Source organism: Schistocerca gregaria, chromosome 2, assembly GCF_023897955.1.
Source record: "Schistocerca gregaria isolate iqSchGreg1 chromosome 2, iqSchGreg1.2, whole genome shotgun sequence".
In the NCBI taxonomy this organism is placed as follows: Eukaryota; Metazoa; Arthropoda; class Insecta; order Orthoptera; family Acrididae; genus Schistocerca; species Schistocerca gregaria.
The window spans coordinates 365,391,749-365,403,860 of record NC_064921.1 but is presented as its reverse complement, the minus strand read 5'-3'; positions in this window follow the sequence as shown (position 1 = coordinate 365,403,860).

Genomic DNA, 12,112 nt, shown 5'->3' with positions numbered 1-12,112 from the left:
CTATTCAAGAATACTTACCCTGGTGAGGATGCTGGCGGTTGGCGGTATGCAGTAGCTTGATTCCACTATGTTGTTCGTTCAGCACCAATAAATATACGAACATTCTCAACGAACAATCAAAACTCATAGGAGTCTGAGGTTTATTTGAATGTGGCTACCGAGGCACAGTGAGTGTCATTACAGATTTAGGCACAGCTAAGGTCTTGTTGAGTAAGAAAAGCTGAACGATGGCAAAATAAGGCCAAAGAGAGCAATGCGAGAAGCCTTCAATGAACTGAAAGTGTATCTTTGCCGACAGATTTGACGAAAAATCCGAAGTCTAAAGCTAATAAACGGATCGAATTAATCTATTATAAGCTCAGCGATAATACTGGCACAGAAACGGAATGTGATAAACAGAAATCCAATGTACTGACTGCAGTCCTGAGATTGTTTCACAATGGAATATCTTAATATGGGTCCTCATTCAATCATTGCAAAGGAAATAAAATGGTAATTATTAAAACAAGTGATCGTGTAATAGAAAATCAATTACAGTCACTCAAGAAACAGAAGGCAAATGAAACACCTGTAAGATTCTCTGGAAGTTATGTGTGAGATATTACTATCCTCCTCGTAGATAACATTGGAAGTTACGTGAGGGTGTAGACCAGTGTCGGACTGACGAGTGCTGAAGAGGTTGGCTTTATGTGCCACTTTTAAAAGTTTGTCGGGATTTAGCTAATGGAGTCTGAAATATTGCCACTGTTTCGTTTACTTTTCGAAGGAGCTTTTTTTTCATTTACAATGTCTTCGGGCCACGGCTATATATTAATAGCCCGCATCTCGTGGTCGTGCGGTAGCGTTCTCGCTTCCCACGCCAGGGTTCCCGGGTTCGATTCCCGGCGGGGTCAGGGATTTTCTCTGCCTCGTGATGGCTGGGTGTTGTGTGGTGTCCTTAGGTTAGTTAGGTTTAAGTAGTTCTCTGTTCTAGGGGACTGATGACCATAGGTGTTAAGTTCCATAGTGCTCAGAGCCATATTTTAATAGATTTCTGTAATCAGTATTATTAGTTGCTTCGCATCCAGACTTTTCTACCACATCAAGTGTTATCTCTTAGAGGGACATGCACATATCCCACAAAAAATAAATTACTACAAACTTGAATTTTTTGTTTCGACTTGTAATGCGTTATTCAAGTCTGTGCGAGGCAACACGGAAGTTGCCGGGAAGTTCTTTCTCTGGTTACTGACTTCTCTGAAAGTTCTATCAGTCAGAATATTAAATATCGACATTGTGAAGCTGCCAAAATTTTGCTGAAGGTAAGAGAAGGCTTATATATTATTTATGTTTCGCGGAAGAAATGTTTAATGGTGATAAATCTTTTGATGGTATAGGTATAAAACTTGTACACTATACTGACAAAAGGAAAGCTCGTATTATCGGAATGAAATATGCGGCCAGATATCTTCTAAGAATATTTGCACGTAGACTGTTATCCAGTATACTATGGTAGAACGATTTCGTTTCGTAACATGGGAAAGAGCAGGGCTGCTTGCATTGCATTCTATAACTCCAGCGGCGTTAAATCTGGTCACGTCCGCCCAGGGAAGGGACCCGTACACTGACAACCTCAGTCCCTAGTATCACATCATTTATTCAACACACATCTATTCATGGCCGGCGAGGAACAAGGAAAATTCTACAACATACTGTGTCTCAAAGCAAATAAACTACAATAAAACTGAAGATGTGAGAGACGCCTATAAACTGTATAATACGTTATCTACGCCGAGTACCCACATAATAAATCGTCTTAGGGCTTTTCCACAATATGATCAAATACACTACGCTCGCGGTTGTGATCTTTATTATATAAGAAGAGAAAAAAAATTCGCCTTGTAGAAATCATCATTTGCTCTCTTTCAAGGGTACATATACTTTTCTGATGATTGTCGAAGGGATAATATTCTGACCTGCCTCTACTGCTTCTACACTGATTCTACAACTACGAATGCTTTGTTTGCATTTATAATTAAGCATCAATATTCCCAAACTGTTCTGGAAAATAAATTTATTTTGTAGCAGCGTGGTGATACACAATGACCAACAGTATCCCTGTACTAAGTATAACTGCACTATTGTTATATAAAACAGTAAACGTGACTAAAAAAACGCGCATTATTGAACTAATATGTTGCCTAGCCTCGGCTACAACACCGTCCACTGCGACAGATCGGAAAACCACGTTGCTAAGTATTTTAAACGCTGATATCATCGGAAGAGGCAATGAAAGCAGCTCATATAACTTTTGACTTGCCAGCTCGTACCTAGCTATTGAGAATTCAAAAATAACCAAGCAGAGCAGGCAAGACACTTGAAAGCTACCTATTCACCAAAATATTATCCTCAAACGTCAGAAATAGAAGTTTAAAGTTTGCCCCCTTTCCATTCCCACCATCAGAAGAGGTCACCAGCTCTGTTAGTAAAAATTGTTGGTAAAGAACCGACGTTTTTTAAAAATGATCAATAGCAAAAGAAAAAGCACACGTATAAACAATCAGGACTCAATTTAGTCTAGTGGTTCGATCGAGTTTCAGAAGATCAGTCACTATCTGGGATCAAGAAAGTTAAGGATGTCATCCATTGTCATCGAGAGAAGCTACATAGGGTAGTAGCTCTGAGGAAGCATTGTGGAGAGGCCATGGTGTGAAACTGTTGCCTTCTATAATGACAGAAAACCAAAGTGATCCCTACTTGTCGCATACCATGCCACTGGTCACCTGTCAGCTGCTGTCTCCCCCCCGCCCCCCGCCCCCCCACCCCCTCCTCACAACTATTTCATCACATGCTGTAACCTCTTCTACCCCATCCCATCTTAAAATATATCTACTTGTATCAATTTTTACAGTTCAGTCTATGTTATCACTCTGCGCACAGTCGTTAAAACCTGTGGTGGTACTGGTTTGTCACATGCTGCTAAGTAACTAACAAGGTGGGGCAAATAAAAGTGGCCAGGTCACCAGATCTGTCATTGTGCGATTACTTTCTGTGGGAAGCATTCAAGTGTAAGATATATCGCAACAACACTCATAGTCTACAAGAACTACAGCAGAACATTTCGGATGAGATTGCAGCAATTCAAGCAGCCCAACTTCGATCCGCCTTCAGCAGTTTGCTATCCAGGGCCCAAAAGTGCCAAGAGATGAATGGTGGCAACTTTTAAACATTTACTGCAGACATGTTAGAATTTATTTTCGTTTCCTTGAAACAGTAGGGCCTGTGAATTCTGGCATTTGAGATCGTGTTTCTTCCAGTTGGTGAGACATACCACCTGCAGTGGGAAGACAATGAAGGAAAAGTGGGAGGTTTACCATCAGCAACTCCCATGGGCAGAAGTCACATGACTGAGCCGGTTTGGGTGTCTTTTAAACAAGACTATTTCAAAAAAGCCTTTCAATGCAGTGATAGCCACATGAGCTGCCAAGAGATTTCAACAAAAGCCCAGAAGTTGTACTAAGAGCGGAAGCAGAGAACAGAGCCACTGTTATGTGTCCACGCATGGTGATGGAAGTGAGCTGCATATATACTGTAAAACATCGTTGCGCCAATCATTAAGCAAGGGCCAGTACACTGACAACTTTTAGTTTGTTGACAGAGGATACAACAAGTGTTGGAGAAGAAAATTCTGCCTGCTTTCCCTGCATGCCGTTGTCACTGCAAAGCTTGCGATTTTCTCCTCTCCTACTGTAGCGTTGATAAATGTGTCAAACTAAACGTTAAGTGGTCGATTTTGGGGCTGGCAAACAGCGGCATATTGCGTCTTGTTGTTGGAGAGTTGCTGTTCCGTGTTCTGCTTCAATTTGCCGCTAGTTGGGCTGTTTTGGAGTGAGAACCGTATTTAGCATTTGTGTTGTATTTACACGGCGTCGCTCATAATTTTCAAGTCTATTTTATGACCTGTGACTGCTTTTTGTCATTAGTTCTGTATGTTACTTGGATAAAAATTCAATGATATCCAGTACGAATCCCTTCTGTGACTCACCTAGACTTCAGAAAATGATTTCAATCTCTATTTACAGTCTTCCAAAGAGAATTCAGATGCCTTGTGCACAGAGACAGCATTTATAAATCTGATTGTTACCACTCAGGAGTTCAGAAAAAAACTTAACATTGTACATATATTTCTTTCTACATTTTTTGGAAAGTAACTTAAGTCAGTTCATCTTCAACTTGACCAAAATTGATTGAGCGCAAATGAATTAGTATTTTCAAGATATCATTTTCTCACTCCACCATTTCCTCACACAACATTATGATGAGGTAAACATTTCCATAAAAAATAAATATCATCAGAGGACTCTAGCTCACTGAATTGCAATCTCACTGTTTCGAATGTAATAGGTGCCATCATTCCTTTTAATCTGGAAAATTAGCTGGGTCCTTTTTAATTATATGAACTGAATCAAATTTTATTTTGTGGGTACGGAAACTTCAGCTGTACTAGCTCTTAGCAGCGTGAAAAATTACCAGTTTCACGTTTGTACGATTTTGTAGGATTCCGTATGAACATTGAATAGCTTGTTTGGTCATTTGTGTGTTGAGTTCGTGAGTGTGCCAGACAGCTTGCTCAAAAAGACTGCTGACGTCCGGTCGACTCACTCATAGTACAACAAGTAAGACAAGAGACAAACATTTCAAACCACGCTCGATCTTTTTTGTTCTTTTCCAAAGGCGAACTACCCCTAATGGCAGTTGCTACAAGACAGAAGCAGTGCACTGTTTCGCTTACTACCGCCACTGTACAGAACCCGTTAGCTTGTCCGGCAGTGACAAGAATGAATTAATACTTCAATAATTTTATGTAAACATGAGTCTACATGTGCTAGAATGTGACATTTGCTGGATCCAACCAGTTGACAATTGCATGTGGTCATGGACTCATTTCAGAAATAATAATTCTCCACTTAAAAATCTTGTGTAGTAGGTTTTTCTTCGTTGTGAGATATGGTCGTTTCTTCCGGTAAGACTGTCTTCACAACCCTGCAAAATTACGTCAGTGAACTGTTGCCACATACTGGTAATCAGTGAGACATTCTAGAGAACCTAGAGTAGTTTGAATCCGATGCACAAAAGCAAGTTTACTGTAACCCTCGAAGCATCCTAGTGAGAATATAACACAAAAATTTCGTCCCAATTCAGAACTTTAGTCTCCAAGCCTACATACCTGCAAGGTCAGCAGTCGAACCATGGAGCATCACCTGGTGCACCAGTAGCTTGAATCTGATGCACCAACGCAAGTTTACTGTAACTCTCGAAGCTTCATATTGAGAATATAACCCAGAAATTTCGTCGCAATTCAGTGACACATTCTAGGGAACCTAGTTGTATTTACATTTGGTTGCCTTTCGGGTGGAGTTTCTACTAGGGGCAAGCACATCGTACTACCGTATAAAAATGCAATGCATTACGTTTTTGCTGTATACTGTCATGGTTTGTACGCGGCTGAAGGAAAAAAATAACTACAGCTTTGGAGAATTAACATTAGGGTTTCACCTAATTTTTTGGTTGGAAGTGAGATTCAGAAACTTTCTGAGCACCTTGAGGAACCAGCTATAAGACCATTGTAGTGATGAAACTGAAAGTACTGGCTAGTTGATACTTATTTGTAAATCCAGATTAGACTCATACAAATGGGAAGTATTACACAATGAAGCGCCAGCTCGATATTTGTCAGACTTTGCGATGATTTTAATCATGTAATGGTATGACCTGTCTATTCCAAACTGAAGCGCATCGCCAACAGTATGACGTGTGACCTCCTGACCCAAATGCACTCCTTCTTTGTGATATTCCAGGAAACAGCATACCCATATCATCCACAAGAATTTCCCGTCGTGCTTGAAGCATATGATGCATATGTTAGCCTAATGACGATTGCTGGCTGGAGGCTAGTTTAATAGTATAAATTTACCAGTCGCATCCCAGATATGCTCTGTGCGTAATAAACTAGCGATCAGGATAGTTAAATCAAGGACAACATATTCTCATACATTTTGTGATGTGAACAGCAGTTTGGTATCCAGTATTACCTTGCTCCAATATAGCATTTAGTAATTTGGTCCTGTACAGTATGGCAATGGGGTTCACCGTTCTTGCCACCAACTGAAGAGCTTTTGCTGTCTCTTAAACAACTATCAATTCATTTCTGTTGACATTTGCAGTAGCTCTTTACACCATGATTCCAGGATTTGGAGAGCTATGAGTCTCGAGAACTACTGCTTCCTGAGACATTTCACCAGCTTGTGAGGCGTGGGAGTCGATCTGACAGCCACAGATACAAGGGACGCTCACCACTTAACACCTCAAAAGACACTCAGTACCCATTTGAATTTGACATATTGTTGTCAGCTGCAAACGGTGCTTGATAAGTCTAGACCTTTACCCAACATTCAGAAATCTGCCAGTTGCGGTTCGTGGCACCCTCTGCCTGGTCGGACGTGATGTTCTAGTGACAAAGCAGATGAAGTAAGAAGGAAAGGTCGGAGGAACGAATGCAAGTATAACCACGGAGATTTCTGTCTGCTTTTAATATTACCTGCACCTCTCAACGACGTAAACTGTCGCCAGAAATGACACATGGTTCGGTTTCACATTACGCTGTAAGTCGTCTTTGCCTAGTCAGACAACTGTTGTAGATTAGAGATACACCAATAACCGAAGTGGCATCCAATTGAAGAATTGGGGAACGGGAATTGGTGAACGGGACTCAGCGTAATGAAATTACATCCTATGAATGGATTTCAGTTATTATGACCAGTCTATTTGAGCAAGCCTGTCGAACAACTCCTTGATCTTCTCATGCTGAAGTACTTCTGGGAGGACCTGTACTCACACCTCTTGCCACACTATTGTCCTGGGTCCATTGTGTCACCACTTGATCGTTCGTACTGATATGTTTTGGGTAAGCCGTACGCCATGCTATGCCTTGGAGTTGACTGGCACTCCGGGAGAGAGTGCTGTTTCTCGATAGGCGTCCCCTCGAGACGCCGAACAAGCGCAAGAGACACTACAACTTCTGTTTTTTTTTGTTTTGGCCTATCCACAAGGGCAGCGCTTTTGTCTTGCCTGTTAGGTTCTGTGCCGGTAGACCTAAAATTTATAGTACATCCTTTGCTGAGCATATAGAGCAACTTAAGCAAGTGCTTGGGCTTCACCGTTGAGCCGTCGAAAATGAATCTGGCATGTGGTATCAGCCAGGAGAATTAGTGTAGATCAGGTCCATATGCAAGATATTTACAAATTCCAATCACTCAGGGACAACAGGGGCGTTGCCCAATTCATCAATCACAATTTTAGCCACAATTCAACACAATTTCTGGCCCCACTCAGCAAGTGTGTCGCAAAAATGAAAAATTCCAATAGGGAGACTTTCGACAGAAAGCCAATGATGTCCTGAAACATGCGTCGAGCAGTGTTCCAGTAACAGATATTCTAGATTTTAAGCCGCGCGGGGTTAGCCAGGCGGCCTAGAGCGCTGCAGTCATGGACTGTGCGGCTGGTCCCGGCGGAGGTTCGAGTCCTCCCTCGGGCATGGGTGTGTGATTGTTGGTCCTTAGGATAATTAAGGTTAAGTAGTGTGTAAGCTTAATGACTGATGACCTTAGTAGTTAAGTCCCGTATGATATCACACACTTTTTTTCTAGATTTTAATTCATTGATTGTTGTGCATACAGATGGGTCCACTTGCAAGCACTTGATGGACAGTGGAGGCCGTTAACGTATGCTTCGAGAAAGTTTCAGGTGCGGAGGTAAATTATTCTGAGGTGGAAGCTTGGCCATACTTTCCACCCTAGAAAAGTTTGACCTCTACCTGGAGCTTAGGAAATTCAAATTTTATACAGGTAACGAGATGCTGAGTTTTGTTGTCGTCAGGACTCGAAAGAGCAGAAGAATTTAGCGGAGGGAGATCCAAATATCAGCCTTCCAGTTTGAAGGATAGTACGTATCAGGGAGGGAAATAATCAAGTCGCGGATGTGCTTAGTCACATATTTCAGGAGAATGGCCTGAAATCGCTCGATGACGAAGAGGCACCAGATTTCATATTAAACGCAACAGAGGTTCCTTTACCGTTTCTTGTTCCTAAGGAGAGACAACAGCAAGATAGTGAGTTGCGCGAAATTGGGCCAAAGCAAGCGGATGGGCGGCTATTCTTTGGAGGGGCATATGCTATTTTTTCTGCACTCCTTAGGATAGGGAGCATAAGATCTGACCCTACCACTTTCAGTTATCTTCATTGTCCGTTCATCTACATCTACATCTACATTTATACTCCGCAAGCCACCCAACGGTGTGTGGCGGAGGGCACTTTACGTGCCACTGTCATTACCTCCCTTTCCTGTTCCAGTCACGTATGGTTCGCGGGAAGAACGACTGTCTGAAAGCCTCCGTGAGCGCTCTTATCCCTCTAATTTTACATTCGTGATCTCCTCGGGAGGTATAAGTAGGGGGAAGCAATATATTCCATACCTCATCAAGAAACGCACTCTCTCGAAATCTAGCGAGCAAGCTACACCGCGATGCAGAACGCCTCTCTTGCAGAGTCTGCCACTTGAGTTTGTTAAACATCTCCGTAACGCTATCACGCTTACCAAATAACCCTGTGACGAAACGCGCCGCTCTTCTTAGGATCTTCTCTATCTCCTCCGTCAACCCGATCTGGCACGGATCCCACGCTGATGAGCAATACTCAAGTATAGGTCGAACGAGTGTTTTGTTAGCCACCTCCTTTGTTGATGGACTACATTTTCTAAGGACTCTCCCAATGAATCTCAACCTGGTACCCGCCTTACCAACAATTAATTTTATATGATCATTCCATTTCAAATCGTTCCGCACGCATACTCCCCGATATTTTACAGAAGTAACTGCTACCAGTGTTTGTTCAGATATCATATAATCATACAATAAAGGATCCTTTTTTCTATGTATTCGCAATACATAACATTTGTCTATGTTAAGGGTCAGTTGCCACTCCCTGCACCGAGTGCCTATCTGCTGCAGATCTTCCTGTATTTCGCTACAATTTTCTAATGCTGCAACTTCTCTGTATACTACAGCATCATTCGCGAAAAGCCGCATGGAACTTCCGACACTATCTACTAGGTCATATATATATATATATATATAGCATCTACCTGGGAGCCTGTATTTAATATTTCCTGGGCCTAACGAACAAATAAAGCGAGTTGGGTCTCACACGATCACTGTTTCCGGAATATATGTTGATTCCTACAGAGTAGATTCTGTGTTTCCAAAAACAACATGATACTCGAGCAAAAAACATTTTCTAAAATTCTACAACAGATCGACGTCAGAGATATAGGTCTATAGCTTTGCGCATCTGCTCTACGACCCTTCTTGAAGACTGGGACTACGTGTGCTCTTTTCCAATCATTTGGAACCTTCCGTTCCTCTAGAGACTTGCGGTACACGGCTGTTAGAAGGGGGCAAGTTCTTTCGCGTACTCTGTGTAGAATCGAATTGGTATCCCGTCAGGTCCAGTGGACTTTCCTCTGTTGAGTGATTCCAGTTGCTTTTCTGTTCCTTGGACACTTATTTCGATGTCAGCCATTTTTTCATTTGTGCGAGGATTTAGAGAAGGAACTGCAGTGCGGTCTTCCTCTGTGAAACAGCTTTGGAAAAAAGAGTTTAGTATTTCAACTTCACGCGTGTCATCCTCTGTTTCAATGCCATCATCATCCCGGAGTGTCTGGATATGCTGTTTCGAGCCACTTAATGATTTAACGTAAGACCAGAACTTCCTAGGATTTTCTGTCAAATCGGTACGTAGAATTTTACTTTCGAATTCACTGAACGCTTCACGCATAGCCCTCCTTACGCTAACTTTGACATCGCTTAGCTTCTGTTTGTCTGAGAGGTTTTGTCTGCGTTTAAACTTGGAGTGAAGCTCTCTTTGCTTTCGCAGTAGTTTCCTAACTTTGTTGTTGTACCACGGTGTGTTTTTCCGTCCCTCACAGTTTTACTCGGCACGTACCTGTCTAAAACGCATTTTACGATTGCCTTGAACTTTTTCCATAATCACTCAACATTGTCAGTGTCGAAACAGAAATTTTCGTTTTGATCTGTTAGGTAGTCTGAAATCTGCCTTCTATTACTCTTGCTAAACAGATAACTGTTCCTCCCTTTTTTTATATTCCTATTAACTTCCATATTCAGAGATGCTGCAACGGCCTTATGATCACTGATTCCCTGTTCTGCACATACAGAGTCGAAAAGTACGGGTCTGTTTGTTATCAGTAGGTCCAAGATGTTATCTCCACGAGTCGGTTCTCTGTTTAATTGCTCTAGGTAATTTTCGGATAGTGCACTCAGTATAAAGTCACTCAATGCTCTGTCCCTCCCACCCGTCCTAAACATCTGAGTGTCCCAGTCTATATCTGGTAAATTGAAATCTCCCCCTAAGACTCTAACATGCTGAGAAAATTTTTGTGAAATGTATTCCAAATTTTCTCTCAGTTGTTCTTCCACTAATGCTGCTGAGTCGGGAGGTCGGTAAAAGGAGCCAATTATCAACCTAGCTCGGTTGTTGAGTGTAACCTCCACCCATAATAATTCACAGGAACTATCCACTTCTACTTCACTACAGTATAAACTACTACTAACAGCGACGATCACTCCACCACCAGTTGCATGCAATCTATCCTTCCTAAACACCGTCTGTACCTTTGTAAAAATTTCAGCAGAATTTATCTCTGGCTTCAGCCAGCTTTCTGTACCTATAACGATTTCAGCTTCGGTGCTTTCTATCAGCGCTTGAAGTTCCGGTACTTTACCAACGCAGCTTCGACAGTTTACAATTAAAATACCGATTGAGGGATCATCCTCAATGCGGGCAGTATCCCGGGCAGCCACAGCCGTAGTCTGATCGGGGGATGCGTGGGACGAGCTGGCCGTCCCCGACAAACCCCCATCCGGACCCCCACAGTGATGCCCATTGGCAACAGCCTCAAGCTGTGTGACCGAAGCCAACACTGCCTGAAGCTGGGAGCGAAGGGAAGCCAACTCAGCCTGCGTCCGAACACAGCAGTTGCCGTCCCTATCCATGCTAAAACTGTTGTTCAAAGAACGTCTGAATTAATCTACAGAGAGCGCAAACAAATCGACACAAAATTTAAACGGTTATTAAAATACAAGATTGCCTAGTAAATGCAGTAATGCTGCTACTTACGCACTGCTGACACACTGCTCGGTGGCGGAAGGAGACTTTACACTATTCAGGTACTAAAATGCGATGCTACAACTCTCAAATACTATAATACACCCGAAATTTATGAATTAAACAATGAAAGTACCAAAAACACGCAAAGAAATTAAGAATTAAACTATGTAACAAATGAGTGAGCTAGGAGTATACGACTTGCTGCTGGCAGCTGCTTATTCAACGGCGGCAGGGAGGGAAGGATGGGGTGGTGGCACCCGGGACTATATAAAACGACGATTAAAATTAAATTTTCACCTCAAAAAATATGAACTCACATATTAACAGGTTGGTAGGTCTTTGCCAAGAACGCAAGACCGTTAAGCCTAATACTAAAACTGACAATAGACTGGATTTTCTGCAGTCCATTTGAGAATATAAGCCGATTGTTTGTTGGTTATTTGGGGACTCTCTCATGTATGTAAAAAACGGTTATACCTTACTTGTGGTTGATGCTTTTATAAGTTTTGTCTTGTTGCCTAGAAAGGAATGACAATCGCCATTAGATCTACAACTTAAGTGGACCTTCTAAATTCGTAGTGACAATGTACCTGCATTTAGGTCACGTGAATTCAGAAGACATTGTTTTAATAACATCAATTCTCTCGTGAGAATAACCCCATATAATCTTCAGCCGTCTTGTGGAATATGTTAACATCATTCTCATTCAAAGAAACGTCAGAATAATTCCGTGAATCAGCCTAGCCTTATCTTTATTATACCTGTCTTGAGGCTCATAAGACAACGCTAGCCAAATAAACCATTTAGCATTAACATTTGCAATCGCTCTGCCTACATTATTTGGATGAATTAATCATATTAACAGCTCGATGGAGCGTATGGAACGTGAG